We start from the raw sequence: 24738 nt of genomic DNA, 5'->3' as shown, positions 1-24738 counted from the left end.
CTTTACATTTACAGGAGATTCCAAATACCCACTTTTTACGTCTGTAAAATTTTACGTTTATGAGATATTCTGTAGATATAGTCTTTCCAAAAATTCACCCCAATTTGTCACTCCTGTTTGACCGCCATTAATTGGATTTTCCAAAAAACAAAAAATACGTGATTCTTTATTTTTAAAGGAGATCCCATATACACATTTTTGGTTCTGTAATATCTTCAGTTTCTGAGATAAATGTATCTTCATTAAAGGCATTCAACCCATTATTCACCCTTTTACACCCCTCCTGCTGGGATTTACAGAAAACAAAAAAATACGTGTTCCTTTATTTTTAAGGGAGATTCTAAATACCAATTTTTACATCTGTAAACTTTTACAGTTTTAAGATGTAGACACACTCATTTTAAAACTTCACCCCCCTTTTCACCCCCCATTATTCGGATTTTCCAAAGACGAAAATTACCTATTCCTTTATTTTCAAAGTAGATACCCAAATACCAATTTTCAGGTCTGTAATATCTTCAGGTTCTGAAATATAAGTAGCCTCATTAAAGGCATTCAACCCATTTTTCACCCTTTTCCATCCTTCCTATTGGGATTTTCCGAAAACAAAAAATACGTGTTTCTTTATGTTTAAAGGAGATTCTAAATACCAATTTTTACATCTATAAACTTTAAAAGTTTTGAGATATGGATACACTCATTTTAAAAATTCACCCCCCTCTTTTCACCCTCCCAGTAATTGGATTTTCAAAAAACAAAAAATACGTGTTGCTTTATTTTTAAAAGAGACCAAAAGTACCAATTTTCAGGTCTGTAATATCTTCATTTTCTGAGATTTAAGTATCCTCATTAAAGACATTCAACCCATTTTTCACCCCTTTTCACCCCTCCTATTGGGGTTTTCCGAAAACAAAAAAATACGTGTTCCTTCATTTTTAATGAAGATTCTAAATACCAATTTTTACATCAGTAAACTTTAAAAATTTTGAGATATAGACGCACTCATTTTAAAAATTCACCCCCTTTTCACCTTCCCATTAATTGGATTCTCCAAAAACAAAAAATACATGTTTCTTTATTTTTAAGGGAGATCAAAAGTACCAATTTTCAGGTCTGTAATAAATTCCGTTTCTGAGATATAAGTAGCGGTATCCTGATTAAAGGCATTCAACCCCTTTTTCACCGTTTTTCACCCCTCCTATTGGCTCTTTCTGAAAACAAAAAAATACGCGTTTCCTTATTTTTAAAGAAGATTCTAAATGCCAATTTTTACATCTGTAAACTTTTAAAGTTTTGAGATATAGATACACTCATTTTAAAATTTCAACCCCCTTTTCACCCCCTTAGCGAAGGAATATAAAAAAATCCTCTCTTAGTGAGCACCTACATCTTAATATGAATGTGTTCCCAAAATTTCATTTCTTTATGTCCAGTAGTTTTGGCTCGGCGATGATGAATCAGTCAGTCAGTCAGTCAGTCAGTCAGGACAAGTTACTTTATATATATAGATTAACTTACTGTTATAGTGTTCAGTTTATAGGATTTTCGTGAGAATGTTGTCAATTTCAATAGCCTTATGTGACAATAACAGCACACACATATTTCATGGGTACTTCTCAGTTTATTCTTTGAGGTGTCTAATTGTTACTATTTCTTTTCACTCGAAGATATTTCAGTGCTTAGTGCGAAAAAGTAACCATTATTAAGCGTGGATGGGTCTTGCTTATCCCCTTAGGTACACTCTTTGGTATATGTTTCTCCTCTCTAACAATTAAATGCATGCTTTTGGATGGCTTGAAGAATGTAGAAACTAATATTAAAGATAAAATATTTTCGTATAATCCTAGGTGGTAGAAAAATACTTCTGAGAGAAAACAAACTATGAATTTGCACAACTTCCATAGTTCATGTAGTTGAATGGAAAACGTTAGACTCGTCTCAATTTCAATTGTAAATCACTCATTAAAATACCATGTTGGAATTATGTATGTGCATCTCGAGAATGATTTCTATTCCAAAGTCTCATGTCATAAGTTAGTTACACCATGCTGTATATCATAATGTTATAAAGATGGGATACTATGCTTAACTTGTTTCTTTCTATTGCTTCAAACGAAATGCAGATGAAAAGATTATCATCAGAAGAACACCATAATGTACCATTCCCAGAAGACATCGGTGTCAAACTAGCATGTGAAAAGCAATTAGGGGCAATTGTAGGAATAGATCCGATCGTGAGTGGAATTGCGTCAACCCTGTTCAAGCAGTGACCCGAAACCCGCAGCACATGACTTTGATTGTAATGTGTTTGTCGTAAGAGGGACGATGGTTTGGGCACAATCCCATGACCATCTTCGGTAACACAGTGTTACAGAAAAATCATCATCAGTTTTCAAATCTTATGCGTCTGACTTGAGAAGAGGGTTATCAGCAGGTCATCTCAGGCGCTACGTTCGTGCTACGTAGCTACTTTTATTTTATTCTGAAATAACTTGAGAGTGACTTTGTGAATTTCTTAAAACAAAAGCAAACAAAAAGTTGTATATTGAAATTTAAATCTTAAGAGTCACATATATTACAACTAGCATGTTTTCGGATATGGATTGTTAACCTAAGTGATTCGGTAATATTTTTTGTAATCGTAAGAAAACAGGGTTGGATAATAGTTCCAGGGATCGTAAAATAAAAAGGAATATAACGCTCGGAATAGGTATAGAATATTGGTATAATTCAGGCTAATTCCGTCCAACCCAGCTCCAATTTCTATGCAATGATACAAACAAAGATGTATGTGGAAACTCTTAAGAATGCAACGTTGCCACATCCCAGGCAATTAAAGTAAAGAAACATTACTTGCGTGTGATACGTACCTCCATATCCTCAAGCCCTCTCCACTATCTGACCTGTTCCTGGTCTGTGTGTGTGCCTCATTTTGTAACATACTGTACGTGTTGTTCCTTACTGTGCTCGTTTTACGAGTTCATTCGGGGTACACCCTCTGTGGGTGGGGGACGCAGACGAAAAATTCACCCACGGCATCACCTGCCTGTCATTAGAAGCGACTAAATGGAGCGATCAAAGGATGATCGAATTAGAACCATGAGACTAATTCTAATTGAACTTGTCAGTTCAAGAACGTCTCAACTCCACATTTAACGAAATTCACTTAGCGGTATTTATGGATAGCTGAATTTCTGACACATGTTTGTAGATGGAAAAATAGCCCTAACTCGAAACGCAAGGTGCTTGCATAGCATCACGAATTTTTTGTATATTTCAAGAATGTCCCAATGTATTGAGTTGGGACAGTTTTGAAATATCTGAATAGTTTCCCGTCAGATGTCTGCATAGGTGCTCAGGTGGTGCTGAAATGAATGGTAATAGACTCTTCTAAAATTCGAGGCAAAAAAAGAAAAAAACTAAAGTTACTGGGATTAAAATATAAAAAAGAAAGCGCGAGCATCAGGCCAAGCATATGTAAATATTACTGTGGGGAAACATTTTTCTGCAGAGGATACGTCGTCTCTGTGACCATTGTGCTGCAGGTGTGTCACCCTCTGATGGTCGGGGTACTCACAATACACGCCATCGGCAGAAGAAATCATTCAGAAGATTGATAGATATATTAGACGATTTCCTTATACTGTTTCTCACAACAAAATAAAATATAGTAAACGCAGGTTTTTGTCAAGTGACCTGAATGCTCTAACAATGTACACCCTTTTCACCAAAGAACATTACCCAGATGCATTTCCTTATCCGAAATCTGAGGGTGATGTGCATAAACTTAAGTCTGATGTTACTTATGTGTTTTATCTTGATTATTTTCGTACTCACTTTAACTACGGTTTTGTAGTACCAAGAACAGATGTTTGTGACACATGTGCCCTTCTGAAATGGAAAATTGACCACGAGGGAAATTCTACCATTAGGGAGAAGTTGGCTACAGATTTAAGTGTCCATACATGAAGGGCAAATCCTTTTTTACAAAGAACTGAGAAAGCAGAGCATCACAGGCTCATGAGAATGTAGAATTACTTATTAATATTTATTAATATAGAATGACTTTCAACAGAATATTCTTTTTACCAGTTTGGAAATAGGTGAAGTATTTTATTATCGGCAGTTATGGTTAAATAGTGTTTGCATTTACAGTTGTAAAACAAAAAAGCTGTGATGTGTATTTGACCTGAAACAGAGGCACGCAGGTGTGTTAATGAAGTTTTGTTATGCTTGTTTCATTATTTTCTAAATTACTTGAACAAAGATGTAAAAATACGTAAGTTTCTTCTTCAGAAGGTTGCAGGGGTCAAAACCAGAATTACACAATGATCAGATTCTTCTTCACGATGGTATTCACAGGTAAACTCACCAATATTGTATACAAGGTACCAATAAGGGGGTCACAGCTTCCTTCTGAGTGACCGAAAATTTTCCGCTTCCTTCCCTCTTCCTTGTCTATCCTTTCCAATCTTCCAATTCCCCGCAAGGCCCCTGGTGATGCCCCCTGGACGAGGTACTGGTAATCTTCCCCAGTTGTATCCCTCAACCCAGAGTCTGAAGCTCCAGGACACTGCCACTGAGACGGTAGAGGTTGGATCCCTCGCTGAGTCCGAGGGAAAAGCCAACCCTAGAGGTTAAGCAGATGAAGAAAGAAAGAAAGAAAGAAAGAAAGAAAGAAAGAAAGAAAGAAAGACTACAAACCCTGAACACCCTCATAACAATGTGCAGAGATCTGTACACTTCATTTTCAATACAATTTATGTGATTACCCCAAAGAAAGATCTTTCTTTATATTAGCACCTAGGTACTTACAGCGATCCCCATAAGGAACATTCACCCAAAAAATGCAGTAATTAAAACTGAGAGGACTTTTCCTACTTGTGAAGTTTATTCACAACCTGTCTTTTAACCCCGTTTATCATCATACCATTGCCTGCTGTCCATTTCACAATATTATTGAGGTCATTTTGCAGTTGTTCACAACCTTGTAACTTATTTATTATTTTGTGCAGAATAAGTTCATCTGCTAAAAGCCTTATCTATGATTCCATTTCTTTGCTCATATCATTTATATACTGGGGGTTCAAGAGCCCCTTATTTCTTTCGAAGGTAGGTAACCCAACTAACGCGTAAATCATAGTCATCCGATAAACATTAGTACCTACTCCTAAATGGTCTTAGTTCAACCATGCCGGTTATATAAAACTCATTTATATAATGCAAATCATTAACGGCAGTGTTATTGTTCAAACTATAATGAATGTGTGAAACGATCACATCTGCGAATAACAATACCTTACTTTTGGACAAGAAGTGTATATAATGACTACAACGTGGGAGCTAGTCACTACGGCTTGCGATACCTAAGATGGTTAAAGCACGCGTCACTGATGTTGCGTCAGCCAAGTCGTGTGGTAGTAGGTTCGATTCGCAGGCCGGTAGACACTTCTTCGATGAACGCCGTATACAGTGACTGCAATATGGCCACATATCATCCTGTTCCAAAGAGTGAATTGTCTTTACCTGATGTTACGCAACCAGGTTTTACTACGACGTGATGGCCTGTAGGTACGAAGTATGGTAACCTACATATTCAGAGTAACAAGTGTTCGAAATGTTGACCACTTTACAGTGTTTATTTAAATTTTACCATTACGGAACACGTGGCATGCATTTTAATTCGACCGTACTTTCTCCATAAATTAGCAAATGTTCAACTTACTCCTTATAGGAACACATCGTGGGGAAGTGAATAAGTGCTGCAATGTGACCTGCTAGGTGCGGATTATTATTTGTGTGAGTTGGATTCAGTAGGTCGGGTTTCGAATTCCTTGCTGGCCGTCCTGAAAACGGTTTTCCTCTTTTTCTCATGCTGACCACCAGGCGAATCCCGGGACGGTACAGTACCTTAATAATATACCAAGGCAGATTTCCTTCCCAATCCTTTCCTCACCCATTCTTAGGAGAAAGACGCCAAATGATAGCGCAACCTTAAAACCAATAGCAAAATATATTGATTATTATAGTAACTCAGTTAAAATGGAGCACCTCTGTCCTTTAAAGAAATGAGCCTTACCCAATATTCGAAGCCCTACCCTGCCGATACCCATATACCAGGTGGCTCACGGACGCCGTACTTTCTACTTATAAATGTCCCGCATGCATAAATGGTGTGTGGGGTGTCTACCAACTGATTTTAACACGGGAACTACTGCCAGCGGGCAGGTTACGTCAGAATATGAAGAGATAAGAAACAGAGTCACACTCGCAGCATATTACTCAGCGTTGCCGGTCGAATGCACCCGTTCCATTAGTACACATCGTTTTCGACCGCATAGCTCTAGGCTGGTGTATGCTACAGCCGCACTGTATTTGCTGTCTGCATATCGGCAGTAGCTAGTGTGATCAGCAGCGGTGAATACACAGACATTATTTTAATCTAGACAATCTGGTCGGAATGCAACAGAAGCTCCAAACAGACGTATGCCTTCTACATACGTACTTCACCGAACAGTATTAGTTTTTGTTTCATACATGCAACTCTTCCATCGAGTGGAATGTCTACACTTGTATAAATAAATAAATTATTAGATTTCCTTTGCTACACCTTTGGCGTGTCTACAAACAGTAGCGGCGATTAGGAGGTGCGGCGAGGAGGGACACACGCCCCCCCCCCCCAACTTTGTGGAGTACACATTATATTTTCATTACAATTTAGCCGGCTGGAACTAGGAATTATTTTAAAAAGCTGTTTGTACAAACCTTGTTATCTTATCTGCTAATTCCTTCGTTTATTTTCTTTAATTATTAACAAAATTATTGACAGAAATACGCAAAAAATGCTGTTCGTCGTCGCTAACCAATTTGTATAGCACTACCGCAAGTATGATTAGCTGCCATCCCCGGAGGTCCGGGTTCGATTCCCGGCTCTGCCACGAAATTTGATAAGTGGTACGAGGGTTGGAACGGGGTCCACTCAGCCTCGGGAGGTCAACTGAGTAGAGGTGGGTTCGATTCCCACTTCAGCCATCCTGGAAGTGGTTTTTCGTGGTTTCCCACTTCTCCTCTAGGCGAATGCCGGGATGGTACCTAACTGAAGGCCACGGCTGCTTCCTTCCCCTCTTCCTTACCTATCCCTTCCAATCTTCCCATCCCTCCACAAGGCCCCTGTTCAGCATAGCAGGTGAAGCCGCCTGGGCGATGTACTGGTCATTCTCCCCAGTTGTATCCCCCGACCAAGAGTCTTAAGCTCCGGGACACTGCCCTTGAGGCGGTAGAGGTGGGATCCAGTCCGAGGGAAAAACCGACCCTGGAGGGTAAACAGATTACGAACGAACGAACATTCACCGGACTAAATTATTTCATTTGTATTATGCTTTTTTATATCTAATTAATCAGCCCCGTGGATTAGGCCTATTCGTAATAATAGTTTTTTTGAGATTTTGATTCAATGCTGTATAATAAAATTTTCACCAGGTCTCACAAACATACTACGGGGCATTTACACTAATAAATAACACAACACAAAGAAATAACTTAGGAACGTTGGTATTAGCTCCTGTTGAAATACGATTACAACAGAATATTTATTTTTTACAATTGGCTTTACGTCGCACCGACATAGATATGATTTATGGCGACGATGAGACAGAAAAGGGCTACGCGTCGAAAGGAAGCGACCGTGGCCTTAAATAATGTATAGCCCCAGCACTTGCCTGGTGTGAAAATGGGAAACCACGGACAACCATCTTCAGGGCTGCTGAGAGTGGCATTCGGAACTACTATCTCCCGAGTGCAAACTCAGAGCTGCATGCCCGTAACCCCACCGCCACCTCGCCCGGTATAATTACATAGAAGTACGCCATGATTATGCAATTAAAAATAATTTAGTATTTGAATACTCACTAAGAAACTAACAGACACTAAAGAGACTGCCAGACTGATGAATGCGCGCGACAAGTGGGTGAATTATAACTCAGTGGCTACGACCTCGGCAAACAATATATACCCCTACTACCCTTCCTCACAGCACAGGCAAAGTCTCCATTACTTGCCGTAGTCATCATCTTCATCATCATCTGTTTACCCTCCAGGTTCGGCTTTTCCCTCGGACTCAGCGAGGGATCCCACCTCTACCGCCTCAAGGGCAGTGTCCCGGAGCTTAAGACTCTTGGTCGGGGGATACAACTGGGGAGAATGACCAGTACATCGCCCAGGCGGCTTCACCTGCTATGCTGAACAGGGGCCTTGTGGAGGGATGGGAAGATTGGAAGGGATAGGTAAGGAAGAGGGGAAGGAAGCAGCCGTGGCCTTCAGTTAGGTACCATCCCGGCATTCGCCTAGAGGAGAAGTGGGAAACCACGAAAAACCACTTCCAGGATGGCTGAAGTGGGAATCGAACCCACCTCTACTCAGTTGACCTCCCGAGGCTGAGTGGACCCCGTTCCAACCCTCGTACCACTTATCAAATTTCGTGGCAGAGCCGGGAATCGAACCCGGACCTCCGGGGATGGCAGCTAATCATACTTGCGGTAGTGCTATACAAATTGGTTAGCGACGACGAACAGCATTTTTTGCGTATTTCCGTCAATAATTTTGTTAATAATTAAAGAAAATAAACGAAGGAATTAGCAGATAAGATAACAAGGTTTGTACAAACAGCTTTTTAAAATAATTCCTAGTTCCAGCCGGCTAAATTGTAATGAAAATATAATGTGTACTCCACAAAGTTGGGGGGGGGGCGTGTGTCCCTCCTCGCCGCACCTCCTAATCGCCGCTACTGTTTGTAGACACGCCAAAGGTGTAGCAAAGGAAATCTAATAATTTATTTATTTATACAAGTGTAGACATTCCACTCGATGGAAGAGTTGCATGTATGAAACAAAAACTAATACTGTTCGGTGAAGTACGTATGTAGAAGGCATACGTCTGTTTGGAGCTTCTGTTGCATTCCGACCAGATTGTCTAGATTAAAATAATGTCTGTGTATTCACCGCTGCTGATCACACTAGCTACTGCCGATATGCAGACAGCAAATACAGTGCGGCTGTAGCATACACCAGCCTAGAGCTATGCGGTCGAAAACGATGTGTACTAATGGAACGGGTGCATTCGACCGGCAACGCTGAGTAACATGCTGCGAGTGTGACTCTGTTTCTTATCTCTTCATATTCTGACGTAACCTGCCCGCTGGCAGTAGTTCCCGTGTTAAAATCAGTTGGTAGACACCCCACACACCATTTATGCATGCGGGACATTTATAAGTAGAAAGTACGGCGTCCGTGAGTCACCTGGTATATTTTTATCTAGCGCTTAAACGATTCAGCCACGAAGCAAACATGCGGCTCGTTTGATTAAATATAGATGTAACAGCTCGAAAGTTGACGTACGTGTCGAAGTCTTCACTGAAGGTTTACAGTGTTCATTCAACTCCCTTACGTTACAGAGCACGTGGCATAACCTATTAATTCGATGGTACTACGGTTATCCACGTTATTTCAAGGCGCAATAAATCACATGTTTGCAGAATGGTCCTTAGTTTTTGGCGTGGAGTTGTTCTTAGAAGCTTCTCTCTTGCCAGGTCTATGGTTCAGTTTACTATGATGACACACAAGTAGGGAGACCATAAGGAAAAATGTCAAGTTATTTGTTGTTTATAAAACTAAATTATAAGGATCATTAGCTTATACGTGTTATTTGGGTTGCCTGTCGCCGAAAATATAAGGGGCTGGTGAACCACCTGGTATAAAAGAAAATATAAAGATCCAATAAGTCTTGAGGAATTCACCTCTTAATTATTACAGGGTCAATCAAAGCGTCTCCTTCTTCTTCTTCTCCTTAATCGGTTTACCCTCCAGGGTTGTACTCTCCCTCGGACTCAGCAAGGAATCCCTCCTCTACCGCCTCAAGAACAGTGTCCTGGAGAGTGAGACTTCTGGTAGGGTATACAACTGTAGAAAAGGACCAGTACCTCGCCTTGTGTGTTGATGGGAAGATTGGAAGGGATGGACGAGAAATAGTGAGGGAAGTGGTTGCGCCGTAAGTTAGGTACCATCACGGCATTTGCCTGCATGAGAAGTGGGAAACTACAGAAATCCACTTCCAGGATGGCTGAGGCGGGAACTGCACCAACCTCTAATCAGTTGACCTCCCGTGGCTGAGTGCACCCCGTTCCAGCCCTCATACCACTTTTCAGATTAGTTAGCAGAGCCGGGAATCAAACCAGGGCTTCCAGGGGTGGCAGCTAATCACGCTAATCACTACACCACAGAGGCGGAAACTTCAAAAGGTAATCGGTCTCATTCTGTAAGTCTTCCTCTTTCTCATATTAAGTGCACTAACCCAAACTTTCGTAAGAATTCCATGTTAATGAAGATAGTCCTCACCGAGCTAGTTGGCCGTGTGGTTATGGGCGCGCGTTGTGAGATTGCATTGGGGAGATAGTGGGTTCGAACCAAACTTTCGGCAGCCCTGACTATGTTTTTTCGTGTTCTACTATTTTAAGTAAGATAAATGCTGGGGCTGCAACTTCAGGGAATCTACCTCTGTATCAGGACTAATGTTAGTCCAGAGTAAGACCGGATCATCCTCGGAATAACGAAAAGACCCTCTATGAATAACGAAAACGTTCATCTGTTCTTCGTCCATACTTGGCACAGCCTAAATCCAGACTAAACACGAATATGAATAGAAACCTTAATATTTTCATATCAAATATTTTGCAGGCTTGAGTACTAAACATGCCATAATATATTATCTTATTTGTTAGTGTCAGAGATTCTGGTTGAACATTGACATTTTTCTGAAATAATATTTGCAGAATGTGATTCTCTTCCTCATCTTCACAATAACAGGCACCTACTCCTTTGGGATAGGAATAGTCTTCAAATCAATCAATCAATCAATCAATCAATCAATCAATCAATCAATCAATCAATCAATCAATCAATCAATCAATCAATCAATCAATCAATCAATCAATCAATCAATCAATCAATCAATCAATCAATCAATCACCACTCATCTGAATATAGGATTGTCGCCCAGGTCGCAGATACCCTGTCATTGTTTACCTTGTAGTTTCATATATTATTTCAAGGAACTAAGAAATTGATTGAACATACCCCTTGGTAAATGATTCCAATTCTTAATTCCTCTTTTTAAGAACAAATATTTGCCCCGATCTTTTCTTCTTAATTCCAACTTTACCTTAATGATCTTTTCTACTTTTAAGAACTCCATTCAAACTTATCCACCTCCCATTGACATTACGTGTCATCTCTCGGAACATACCGCTTAGTCGAGTAGCTCGTCCCCTTACTCCCAAGTCTTCCCAGCCCACTGATTGCAACACTACTCTTTTGTCGGAAAACACCCAGTACAAATCATGCTGCTTTCCATTGGATCTTTTACAGTTTTGTAATCAAGTATATCATGGGAGTCACAAAATCTAGAACCGTACTCCAAATGGGGTCATACCAATGACTTATATGCCCTCAACTTCACATCCTTACTACGGGCCTTAAATACCTTCACAATGTTATGAAGAAATATGTCATCCTTATTTACAATACTCTTAATGTTATTACCACACTTTAGATCGTCCCCACCGAGCAAGTGGCTCCACAGTTTTGATCACATTACTGTCAGCTTTCATTGGAGAGGTAGTTGGTTCGGACCTCTCCGTCGACAAACCTGAAGAAGAATTTCCGTGGTTTCCCATTTTCGTAACAGGCAAATGCTGAGGACGAACCTTAATTAAGACTTACGCTACTTCTATCCCAATCTTGGCCCTTTTCTACCCCATCGTCCCTATAAGAACTATCTGCCTCGGTGCGACGTTTAGTAAATTCTAAAGAAGAGGGAGATCTCTCCATGAATTAACACCTAGGTACTTACGGTGATTTCCCCCTCCCCCAACTACTTCTCCGTCAGCACTGTAATTCAAAATCGTCATCGTAACATTCTGCCTGAGATATTAACATTATTACAAAACAGCAGTGGAAACGTGGTCAAAGAACTTGGACAGAAGTAACTCCCTTACGTGAAAATCTATGTAACAGTACGTCTTCAGACATTATTCATAGATAATGAGAAGTTATTTTAAAATGTTCATATAAACCCCAATCTCAGTTACGTATATTAATTAAGAAATAAGAGACTGTGCAATAGAGATGAGCTTTTTGAGTCTTGGTCCTTCAATCGACTGGGTACTGCACCCACCCCTACCCTGATGAAGCACCGGCAGAGGATCTACAGGGACGCACATGGGTCAAAAGTATATTAAAATAGGCGCTTATCTAGCATTATCTTAAAAGCGTACAGGGTAGGATGACGGGCATACTTAACTACAATGAGAACGCATTCGGATTAAATTTTAGCTAACAAGACCGGTTTATTTAACCTTGATGGTGATGAGAATGACACATTAAGATACACTGATGAACTACATTAATATTTATAAGTGTTGTGAATTATTCTGTGGACGTTTGTCCATTATGCGTGATAGAAATGAGTGAGTATATCGCGACGCTATGTATCGTGACATGAAGCGAATGGAAAATTTTACCGTAACACTGAGGCTATATTATATCACTAACACATAAAACTAACATGCACCGACAACATATCTGAGCAATCACTACTCTAATGAAAACCTAGATTTCCCGATGAAATGACGTAAAGGAAAATACACAAATATGAAACCACACCTGGGTTCGAACCGACCCTCACTAGTATAGACATTGCCAGGCCGATGGACAGAACCACCACTGAGCTTATTTACAATCAAACATGACACATAGAACACATAAAAATCATACATGATATGCAGCAAAATACACGAGGCACTTTAATCTTCCTTCTGACGCTGTAGGCTTCCAATGCCTACGTTGAGCATCGAACTGACAACCCCATGCGATGAGGACATGGTCCTGTAATCCCTATCTATATTATATTCAAACAATTAATCATGATTCGCTGGCAAACATTAGCATTATCGGCCGGGTCACTTGTTAATAAATCCACTACTCTGGCGTGTTGAATAAATCACATATTTAGCCGTTCAAAGAGGCCAAATTCCCTTTAACAGAAATGTCCCTCCTTCCTCAGCTACGGGACACCCACACACACACAAAAAGAAACACAACTGGGGCAAGGTCGGAGCCACGTCCGCCACCCCAAGGGTCAATAGCCCACATAACAAGCATAACATTCCCTTTCAAAAGGAAACAAGAACACTTCACACTGAAGTACATCCACAAAATAATCTAAGGGCTCATAACTCGCTCAAATCACCTTGAATTCAACACATATTTTCCCAACAGAATCACGTCACTTTCACGACGCGACTCCGGTATTACAATGCTAATATTTGCGCAATTATTATTATTATTATTATTATTATTATTATTATTATTATTATTATTATTATTATTATTATTATTATTATTATTGCCATTCTACATGACTTACCCGCTGCTTTGATCATAGCTGGTCATCGTGCGAAATCCATTTAGCACCTGGTTACTTTATCGTCACATGGCAATACATTAATTAATCAATTAATATTCACACGGATTGATATTTGACACTCGCATTATAATTACATCTTGGCAAATTTAATCACCTAATCAATTTAAATCATAACGCTCCCTATCTAAATATTTCCGGGGGGGTTTGGTTGTCCGTTCTACCGGCGCTTCGTAGTTCCGTGCCTTCACACCACATAGTACCTACCATTTTTACTTGCCATGCATTTATCAAATTATAATAATTACTCTAATTAATAACTACTCTAACTGCAATCCCCTAAACTATTACTACTGGTCTTCTGACGCAAATAGTTAAACAAAATCTCCCAAGATAAAATAATTGAGTAAATCTCTACCACATGCAAAACTAAAGTATTATATTCCCTAAATTATTTACAATCAATGACTCAGACCTGTCATCGGCTTCCTAAACTAAGAATTAACAACTACGAGCCCGTTTCGGAGCTTTATTTCAACTGGACTACATATTTAACCTTTTATAGCGTCAGCTTACGATAAACATTTCCCATCCCACCTAGGCATGCCAGATACAAAAATTAATACTCATCTCTATCACATGACGACACCTTCGTCATTTCGTGAGGTCCATCCTGGGTTTACTCTTGGTCCATGGGCACCGCGGTGATTACTTGCATTTCCATACCACCTTGAAGTTGAGAGTCCATGGTTCCTTGCTGGTGGAGCCGCTGGCAGTAGATCCTGTGCACAAACACGTCACTGTTTTAATTCCACACTCTGGTTAACAACGTTCAGCGTGAACGTCCGGTCACGATCTCGGATACGACAACGTAGTCCGCGGTTCAGTACCGAATCCCGTCTATCTCTCAGCCACTATTCAGTCTGCTGCTACGTAATACTATCGTGCTATAATGATGATAATAATAATAATATTACTTTCTGCACTGAATGTTTGCGACACAACACGGTTTTATAAAAACTAACACTGGTGTCACGGAGACCAAATCTATATACTCTTTATGCGAATTCTATTATTTCACTTGAAATTGAAGTTAAATTCACTAGAACAAAGAACTAATGAGAGCTAAACCAAACATAGCTCCGCCGTCGGTAAGTCCCGAGTCCCGAGTGACGCTCGTCCCTCACTGCAGTGGTTTTTACAAGGGAGCGATACCCTTTCCACTAATTTGCGTGTTGCCTATCCACGGCGCACTTGAGGTGTAATAGTACGGCTAATCAGGTGACCAATATTTAGTTGATGTGATTGAGACATATCCATTCAATCATCCTTCGGTGGATCTCCTTTAATTAATTAAAATCTGTCCGGCTTCCCCTACCACGCGGGGTGAACTCCCTCCGTCAAGGACGTGTCATGAGAATAAACAGATGGCCCCGGTGCTTTTCCACGCAGAAACAACACAATATTCTTTCTGCTTCTGAAAGATATCAAGACAGGGGACACTAGACACTCTAAATAAATGTCCCAGTGACATTTATCACTTTTAAATCGGGAGACGACTCCAGAATTCGAGTTTCGTTAATTTCTAGATCGTAAATAATTAAGTTGGCTAGTCCGAATTCAAGATGGCTCCTATATTTCGTTTCGAAAAAGTTGGTTTCCCCTCATTCTCTGAGTCTTGAGGAGGGATGTCTTCTCTCGAGTGATGTCATAGGAATCCCCATTCATAACCCCTCCTGCTAGGGTGGGTCGGCTTGGCGTCTGCCGCGCGTTCCAGCTACACAAAGGACCATATTGCGCGATAGGTCGCAAACAAAGAAATCTCGTAAAATAACTTTAAAAGACTCAATTTATCTATCTTAATGGCATGAATATTAATTAGTTTCGGTATTACCTGTTTTAATGATATGAATATTAATCAATTTCAGTATTGTTTTCCTTAAATAGCATTGCGTGCGTAATTACGAACATCAATATCAACCAAAGTCCTTGGATCATCATCCTGTCGGGTTCAGTACTATGAAAAAGAAATACACTCCGATATTATAATAATAATAAGAAGAAAAGCAGAAGAAGAATAAAAACTGTCCATGGTGGCGAGACCTAGTGTTTATAGTGCAGCATGTTTTCTTGTATGGGCTAGAGCCAGTTTGTTACTTTCATCGACCTGTCTCAGACTCTTCGTTCACTTTGACTGTATGAATATGACCGAGGTATGAACGATACATGTAATGCCATTTGTTATGCAACCACTTCCTGTGTGGAAACGTCACTCATTGGGTCGGTTGGTGCGTGCATTTCAGTGGAATTGGAAAACTGCTTTCTAATAAAAACTTCTGGCTGGGTGTGGAAAGCAACGGAAAACTGCCTCATTTTCCTCGTTCACCACTTCAGTGATGTCTAGACCATCTTTAACACCTGATGAATGAGCTACTGAGGATCAAAACAGTCTTCAGTTCGAGTATTCAATAATAATAATAATAATAATAATAATAATAATAATAATAATAATAATAATAATAATAATAATTGTACCAGGGGTGCACCTTTCCAGGCTACTTAAACTGCGCGCCTTCTCTATAACCATCTATGTCAGTGAACATGAACTTTTAAAAACTTTCTAAAAGTTTCTTCCTGATTATGAGATGGCTCTGTCAGCTATTTTATAAATGGTATCGGGTGGAGTAAAAACAAACTAATTGCTGAAGAAATTTTTGTGCTCGTAGTTGGTAAACCTTTTTTCTGAGAATTGTCTTTTTAATGTACCGAAGTTGTCAAGACTTCACCTAGTTCTTCCTGTAATGCATTTTGCCTATCACATGCCTGTAATACCCGGGGTTGTGTATGAAAATTTAGCGTATCAGCGCTTTGTATTTTAATTAAATCTGGAACTTTCACCTATGGAACTATTTAAGGAGAGCGCTCAAGGGCCTTCTTCTCTGATATGTTCCAAGTATTGAGAGTGCGACTTGACGGAGGACAGAGAGGACTAGGGGGCAGGTTGCCCTTGGCTTGAAAAAGATACAGCATTATAAGGTAATTGCAGAATTTACCTAAAGATGTGATTGTGCCAGCGGGTAGTTCCAGGGGATGGTTTCAGCAGTTTTCTTAATGTCTAATATGTAATATTTCCTTTCTGGTTGAAATGTAGGTACTACTGCGCAGTCTTCGGACTATACTCATATTCCCTACTGGAAAAACTATTTCATGTAAGGGAGCATGAGTGGTGACCCTCAGATCGCTCCCCTTCAACTTCTGAGCTGGGGGGCTAAAGTTTTCGACCTCTAAATTTTGAAAATCTTGTCTCGACTTTTAAATTTTCTTCCCGCTTAGTCACCTTTAGCCTGTGCATCACTGGGCCTTAACCCCATTCAGGTTCTTGTCTCTTCCGGAATGTTCGTTAAGGAATGCTGGTGTTTCGCCTCCTTACCATTTGTTAAAGGATTGTTGTGTGTAATCATTCCTTTCTATACTTAAGGCCTTGTAGTATGGTTAATTATGCCCCTGTTCATTCGTTATAGTTCATAGAGTAACCGTATCTACGTTTTGGTTCACTTTGAGAACGGTAATTAAATTAACTGTGGAACTTGGTAATAGATAAGTCCACCATGAGTTAACCAGTATATGAACACTATGAAGTGTGTAATTAAGATTGTGAAAAGCAACCGATTGCCTGATTGAGGTTAGACTCTTGTAACTTCGAGCTCAGACTCCTGTAAATTGTACCTGTTTTGAGCAACATGCTCTTTCCCAATATTGTACCTTTCAGGAGCAATTATGCTCTTTTGTATGTAAGTTAATGACTGAGAGTTTCTCACAATTTATTTGTACCTGATTTAGGACTTCTAAGTCCAATACATTGTTGGAGCTGACGATCTCGTTAATATTTCAACTGTCCATTGTCATGCCATTGAATTTCAAGGAAGGAATGAAATAAGATTTTAAAAATTGTTAAAGTAACTATTTGCTCTAAGCGATACCTTACCAGGCGAGTTGGCCGTGCGCGTAGAGGCGCGCGGCTGTGAGCTTGCATCCGGGAGATAGTAGGTTCGAATCCCACTATCGGCAGCCCTGAAAATGTTTTTCCGTGGTTTCCCATTTTCACACCAGACAAATGCTGGGGCTGTACCTTAATTAACGCCACGGCCGCTTCCTCCCAACTCCTAGGTCTTTCATATCCCATCGTCGCCATAAAACCTATCTGTGTCGGTGCGACGTAAAGCCCCTAGCAAAAAAAAGAAAGTGATACCTTGTCCATCCATTGAACCCAGGCGCTTCCTAGTCCTCTGCGAGCCACAGAAAAACCGTTATAATAATAATAATAATAATAGTAACTGAAAGAATCGCTCAGCAATAAAGTGCTCTTTCTGTTGCACGCTACTTAATTATATTATTTTATCAGCTTCAAAATTCCATATTTACTTTTTCTCAGTCACTCAAACTGCCATTGGTATATTCCTGGCAACACTTCTTTTTACTCGAAGCACGAAATAAAATACTTTAAAGAATTAATCGGTGACACCCCAAATTTCATAAATGATGGCATGGACTGGCAGCGTATTTTAAATATACAGCTTCCGATTACATCTACTTGTCATCTAAATTTGTAAATATTCCATTAAGGTAGTTGGGTACTGTAAGTTAGGAGAATGTATTCATACGTTCATGGCTTGTATTTAGGTTGAAAGCAACTGTCATATTTGTTAGGAATGGGCGGTGAAAGCTTTCACAGTCCACAAGCTTGGCCCTCTGTAGACTATGCCCTGCTGCGATTGCACACCAGAAACTGGTTCCTTTTTTCTAGTGTAGGCTAGCCATGTGCTTCTCCAGGTGTAAAAGTTTCATTTCGGAAACTCTCTGACTTTGTTCCTTTCTTAGTCCGTTTACCCTCGAAAGTAGGCTTTTCCTTCGGACTCTGCGAATGATCCGACCTCTACCACCTCAAGGGCAGTGTCCTAGAGATTGAGACTTCCGGTCGGGGGATACAACTGGGGAGGTGGACCAGTACCTCTCACAGGCGGCCTCACCTGCTATGCTGAACAGGGGCCTTGTGAGGGAATGGGAAAACTGGAAGAGACAGACAAGGAAGAGGGAAGGAAGCGGCCGTGGCCTTAAGTTAGGTACCATCCAGGCATTTGCCTGGAGGAGAAGTGGGAAACCACGGAAAATCACTTTCAGGATGGCTGAGGAGGGAATCGAACCCACCTCTACTCATTTGAACTTCCGAGGCTGAGTGGACCCTGTTCCAGCCCTCGTACCACTTTTTCAAATTTCGTGGCAGAGCCGGGAATCGAACACGGGCCTCCGGGGTTTGCAGGTAATCGCACTAACCACTACACCACAGAGGTGGACTCTCTCTGAAGACCCCACCATTCCGGGTGAACTGACCACGCTTTCACTACTTCGGCTAGGGAGCCCGCGTTAATTATAAACAGGCGGACAAAATCTGCTTTTTAAAACGTCTCTAGACTTTATATTCTTTCACAGTAGAGTGAATGGTCGGAAAATGAATGACATGATGATCATGAACTGAGGCAGGTGGTGATTACCAACTCAATCTATTTTCAAATATTTAAATTACATTCCAGTTTTTTTTTTTCCTGTTCCACTCGGTTGTCCCCCGAATGTTATTACTTATTGCTATATGTTTCATTCTACTGAAGCTCATTCTTTACCCTTCAGTATAAATATATTGATTGTGGGAGGAAGGAAATTACGACGTATGTTACACTTGTACTACCGTGTCAACCGTGAAAGGTTAACAATAATATTGTATAGAGTTCCTGGAAGGGTTGAAGCTATTTGTTTCTTTTTCTATCACCTGTTTAAAGGTGTCTTTGTGACGCAGTCAGCTTGTGATGTCTGTGAAGGCATCTGAAGCCTGCAAGGCCGCATTCACTTTCACCAGGGCGCCACATAACAATGGAATGGATTCAAATGTTAACTCAAGATCGCTACGCTTCCTGCTTCCTCCATATTCTATAGCGTAGTGAGCAGAGCGCAGTGCAAACGACAAGAGAATTCCAAACCCTCTACAATACAATTGGTCACAGTGTTATTTAATGCCTTGGCTCTTGTCATTCGTGTCTAGCCTTTTTAGCGCCACAGTTTCCTTTTCCCTTAATGGCATTTAAAATCCCCTCCACACCTGCAATATAAAATGTTACTGGGCAATTTATTGCATGAAATACTACTCTCTTTTAGTTATTGTGCAACGTGGTAGCTTCCCGGTCTGTCTCATAGTTAAGGTGGATGAAGAACTAACCAGAATTTCAAAAACAAAATTATTATTATTTTATGAACTCACGTAAAATAATTACACGCCTGTAGGATTTCTACGAACCTAAACACGAAGATAGTGATTGTATTTATTGTTCGTTAATAAAATATCATGTCCGCCTCTGTGGTGTAGTAGTTAGTGTGATTAGCTGCCACCCCCGGAGGCCCGGATTCAATTCCCGGCTCTGCCACGAAATTTGAAAAGTGGTACGAGGGCTGGAACGGGGTCCACTCAGCCTCGGGAGGTCAAACTAGTAGAGGTGGGTTCGATTCCCCCTCAGCCATCCTGGAAGTGGTTTTGGGTGGTTTCTCACTTCTACTCCACGCAAATGCCGGGACGGTACCTAACTTACGGCCACGGCCGCTTCCTTCCCTCTTCCTTGCCTTTCCCTTCCAATCTTCCCATCCCCGAACAAGGCCCCTGTTCAGCATAGCAGGTGAGGCTGCCGGGGCGAGGTACTGGTCATTCTTCCCAATTGTATCCCCCGACCCTATCTCACAGAGCTCCAGGACACTGCCTTGAGGCGGTAGAAGTGGGATCCCTCGCTGAGTCCCAGGGAACAACCAACCCTGGAGGGTAAACAGATTAAGACAGAAGATACATAGAGGAAGATAAATTAATAAAAGATCATGCCTTTCCTGGCGAGACCTACTGCTTACAGTAATAATAATAATAATAATAATAATAATAATAATAATAATAATAATAATAATAATAATAATAATAATAATAATAATAATAATAATAATAATAATAATAATCCGATCTTATTCGAACTCGTTTGGTATGATGTGTGCGCCAGTGGAATTGTATGGTGGAACCTCCGACCTGATGTGGTCCTATGTCCCTAACCTAAGGGTGGTAAATTGCTTGATTCAACCTAGTTGTCTTCAACATGTTTGCTGCAATAATTCCAGTATTTCAGGATAAGTAGGAAGGATTGCGGCGGTTGAGATGTTGAGATATGGTGGTGGCAATTTTGAGATATGGAGGTGGCGATAACTGTGGCCATACTGGTGGTCAATAGGTTGTAGGCCATATTTCGGACGAGGGATTGAGGGAATACAGGTTTATTAGGAGGCACCTGCCATGTGTCGTGCAGGCAGTTAGGTCTGTAGGAGATTTGTGGGTGCTTAACAGCGTGTGCGGCATACAGTATTTCTGGGTTGCTGGGTTGTGCTAGGTTGAGGCTTAGTTTAGGATACTTGGACTTATATTTGGTTTGCAAGGAGGGATAGGAGACATTTGATTAGTTCTGTAGTGGGAAGAGTTTGCGAAGATACTGGATGACTAGTGCTTCTCTTTAGGTTTAGATTGAGGAGAGACGGAATATCTGTTTTGGATGGTTGAGCTGTTAGATGTTTACTTCAGCTGTAGTGAGACCTGACTGCCTTTTTGAAATATGGGCAGCCAGGGTAAGAAGCTCCATGTTTTCCAGAGCAATTTGCACATTTTGGTTGGTCGCTTGGAATTGGGCAAACAGAATAATGATGATCCCCGCATCTGTTGCAGCGGGTCCCCATTGGGACAATTTGCTGCTGTATGATTTAACTAGAGACATTTAAAGCACATGGATATTAAGGGAGGTTGTTGGCGAGCTTTAGTTGTGGAGGTGTGGGTTTGATTCTCAATGGGTGCAGTTTTGGTACAGAAGACGACGCAATTTGTGGTTGAGCGTCAAGTGGGTTTTTAGGATTTGTTGGTATCTGGGTATCAGTTTGGGTGGTTAGTAGCATTCTCGGTGGAATTTCTGACGATGGGATGTCAGTTTGAGTGGTTTGAGAGGCATTAGGTTGGCTGCCATTGCTACTAGTTTGAATTTCTTTATGTTTCATTTTTTGGGGGGTTTTCTTTCGGAGTTTCCCTGGTAAGGGTGAAAGCTAGGCGCGTAGATAAAAGTGAGGTTTGTATCTACTTGTACTCAGGAGTCTGAAGAGGTGTTGGTTGGGTACAACAGTCACGTAGTTCGTAAGGCCTCAGCTACTGTATGCAGACCCTTCTATTGACGCCATCTGGCCCTCTGCTCGTCAATTTCGATGTTCTGTTTTACTCTAGGTCTACTAGATGGCAGAACGTGTAAACCGAAACACTCTTGCGTGTCAATGGCTGAGATTTAATTAATTTTGTCGGGTAAACACCAAATGTGTTACCAGAGACCTTTTACATGCCGACATCGTACGATATGGAGTGTCGAAATTACCTTTTTCAGCCCTCCAAAAATCCGACTATCTCTGCCGGGTTTGAACCCGCTTTCTTCCGATCCGAATACCGACACTGTACCACTGATCCACAGAGGCAGCTAGTGCTTGCATTGCACTGTGTCTTCTGGTAAGGGCTAGAGATATTTAGTTAATTTAATTGATCTGTCTCAGGCCTATCCTTGGCTTTGACAATGTGAAATTGACCGAGGTATGAGCGATGATGTCCGCTTCTGTGGTGTAGTGGTTAGTGTGATTAGCTGCCCGGGTTCGATTCCCGGCTTTGCCACGACATTTGAAAAGTGGTACGAGGGCTGGAACGGGGTCCACTCAGCCTCGGGATATCACCTGAGTAGAGGTGTGTTCGATTCCCACCTCAGCCATCCTGGAAGTGGTTTTCGGTGGTTTCCCACTTCTCCTCCAGACAAATGCCGGGATGGTACCTAACTTAAGGCCACGGCTGCTTCATTCCCTCTTCCGTGTCTATCCCTTTCAATCTTCCATTCCCCCGCAAGGCCCCTGTTCAGCATAGCAGGTGAGGCAGCCTGGGCGAGGTACTGGTCATCCTCCCCAGTTGTATCCACGGTGGAGGTGGGATCCTTTGCTGAGTCCGAGGGAAAATCCGACCCCGGAAGCTAAACAGATTAAGAAGAAGGGGATGAGCGATGATAGTAATGCCATTCCTTATGCAGTCAGTCCCTGCTATGAATGGTCAGAAAATGTAGCTCATAAATTCAGTTGGTACATGTATTCCAGTGGGCTTGGCAGACTGATATACCGAATGGTACAGCTGCCCCTATACACTCAATGTTATGCAACACGCTTATTAAAGCATAACCAAAAACATTGACCTTGGCTACTCATAGCGATTGCTGGTTTTACTACGCATTCTATAATTCGGTTTTTTTGTGTCAACGAAATCAGCATTAACGATAAAATACCGAATAATTGTAAGGAATCCTGAAAATTCTCCATCACAGAACGTTCATGTACAGAGAACTAGCTAGTTGCTTTACATCGCACCGACACAGATAGGTCTTATGGCGACGAAGGGGCATGAAAGGCCTAGCAATCGGAGGGAAGCGGCCGTGGCCTTAATTAAGGTACAGCCCCAGCATTTGCCTGGTGTGGAAATGGGAAACCACGGGAAACCATCTTCAGGGCTGCCGACAGTAGGGTTCGAACCCACTATCTCCCGGATGCGAGCTGACAGCTGCGCGCTCCTAACCGCATGGCCATCTCGCCCGGTATACAAAGAACATGATGACTGAATGACTAGAAGTAGTGTTGATATTACGCTGGCGAAGGACAGGTCGTGGTAGACGAGCGTGTTGGAAGTTAGAGGAGGAGAGCGGTGCTCCTTAGTCGGAGGTTCGAGTCCGATATAGGAAGATTTTCTTATTTCGTTGCTAAATGTCTGTGTGAGTTCGTTGTTGAAGACAAATCTGAATCATGATCAGTTCTCATGTTGCATTTGCTCTGTTGTGTACAGTTCTTACTAGCTCTTAAAAGAGCTATTTGCAGTATAACAAGCTATTACCGACAGAGGTGCAATGGGCTTGTGTATGGCTATTCGATTAATAAAGGAAATGTTCAAAATTACCACCTCCTTCATTAATGCTAATCTGAGTACGGTAGAGGTGAGTCACTCTTGCTTGCTGCAGCGTATGTGGTAGAACCTGTTTTCACTTCGCTGTAAATATTTCTATGTGCTGTTTCATGTGCCCTACGTACGGTGTACAGTAGTTCTTTGAGTTGAACGTGCGCAATTGTTTGGTTGAATGTGTTTTCCATAAAGCTGAGTGCAGTGCGCTTCATTCGTTGTAGCCGTTTCTTTCTTTCTTAATCTGCTTACCCTCCAGTGTTGATTTTTCCGTCGGACTCAGCGAGGGATCCCACCTCTAACGCCTCAAGGGCAGTGTTCTGGAGAGTGAGACATTTGGTCGCGGGATACAACTGTGGAGGATGACCAGTACCTCGCCCAGGCGGCCTCAGCCGCTGAGATCAATAGGAGCCGAGGTGGGGGATGGGAAGATTGGAAGGGATAGACAAGGCAGAGGGAAAGAGGAGGCGGTGCCATTAAGTTAAGTACCCGTACCATCCCGGCATTTGCCTCGAGGAGAAGTGGGATACCACAGAAAACCACTTCCAGGATGGCTGAGGTGGGATTCAAACCACCCTCAGCCATCCTCAAATTGGTGTTCCGTGGTTTCCCACTTCTCCTCCGGACAAATGGCGGAATGGTGCCTAATTTTAGGCCACGGCTGCTTCGTTCCCTCTTCCTTTCCTGTGCTTTGCAATCTCCCCATCCATCCAGAAGCCCCCTGTTCAGCATAGCAGGTGAGGCCGCCTGAGCGAGGTACTGGTCATCCTCCCCAATCGTATCCCCAGAACCAAAGTCTCGCGCTCCAGGACACCGTGAATAAAAGTGTACAGTGGTAGTGAAGAGTACATGGATTTCAAGATTTGTGACGACCAGGCTAGGAACACGGAAACATCTTCATGATTATTCATTATTATTATTATTATTATTATTATTATTATTATTATTATTATTATTATTATTATTATTATTATTAAAAGATATGTTGGCAGGAAATTTTTTCTACAGTAGAAGAGCAACTTTCTTCAAAATTTAACATAGTATCGTTCTGAAGGACACTAAAATTATTAAGAACATTCTTTTATACAATTTTGCTTTAGATCGCTCCGACACACATAGGTCTTATGGCGACTTTTAACGAACTCGATCACAAATGGTGGAGTTATAACCATGGACATCCACTT

The sequence above is a fragment of the Anabrus simplex genome, chromosome 2, assembly GCF_040414725.1.
Source record: "Anabrus simplex isolate iqAnaSimp1 chromosome 2, ASM4041472v1, whole genome shotgun sequence".
NCBI classification, from domain to species: Eukaryota; Metazoa; Arthropoda; class Insecta; order Orthoptera; family Tettigoniidae; genus Anabrus; species Anabrus simplex.
This window is presented reverse-complemented; position numbering follows the sequence as displayed.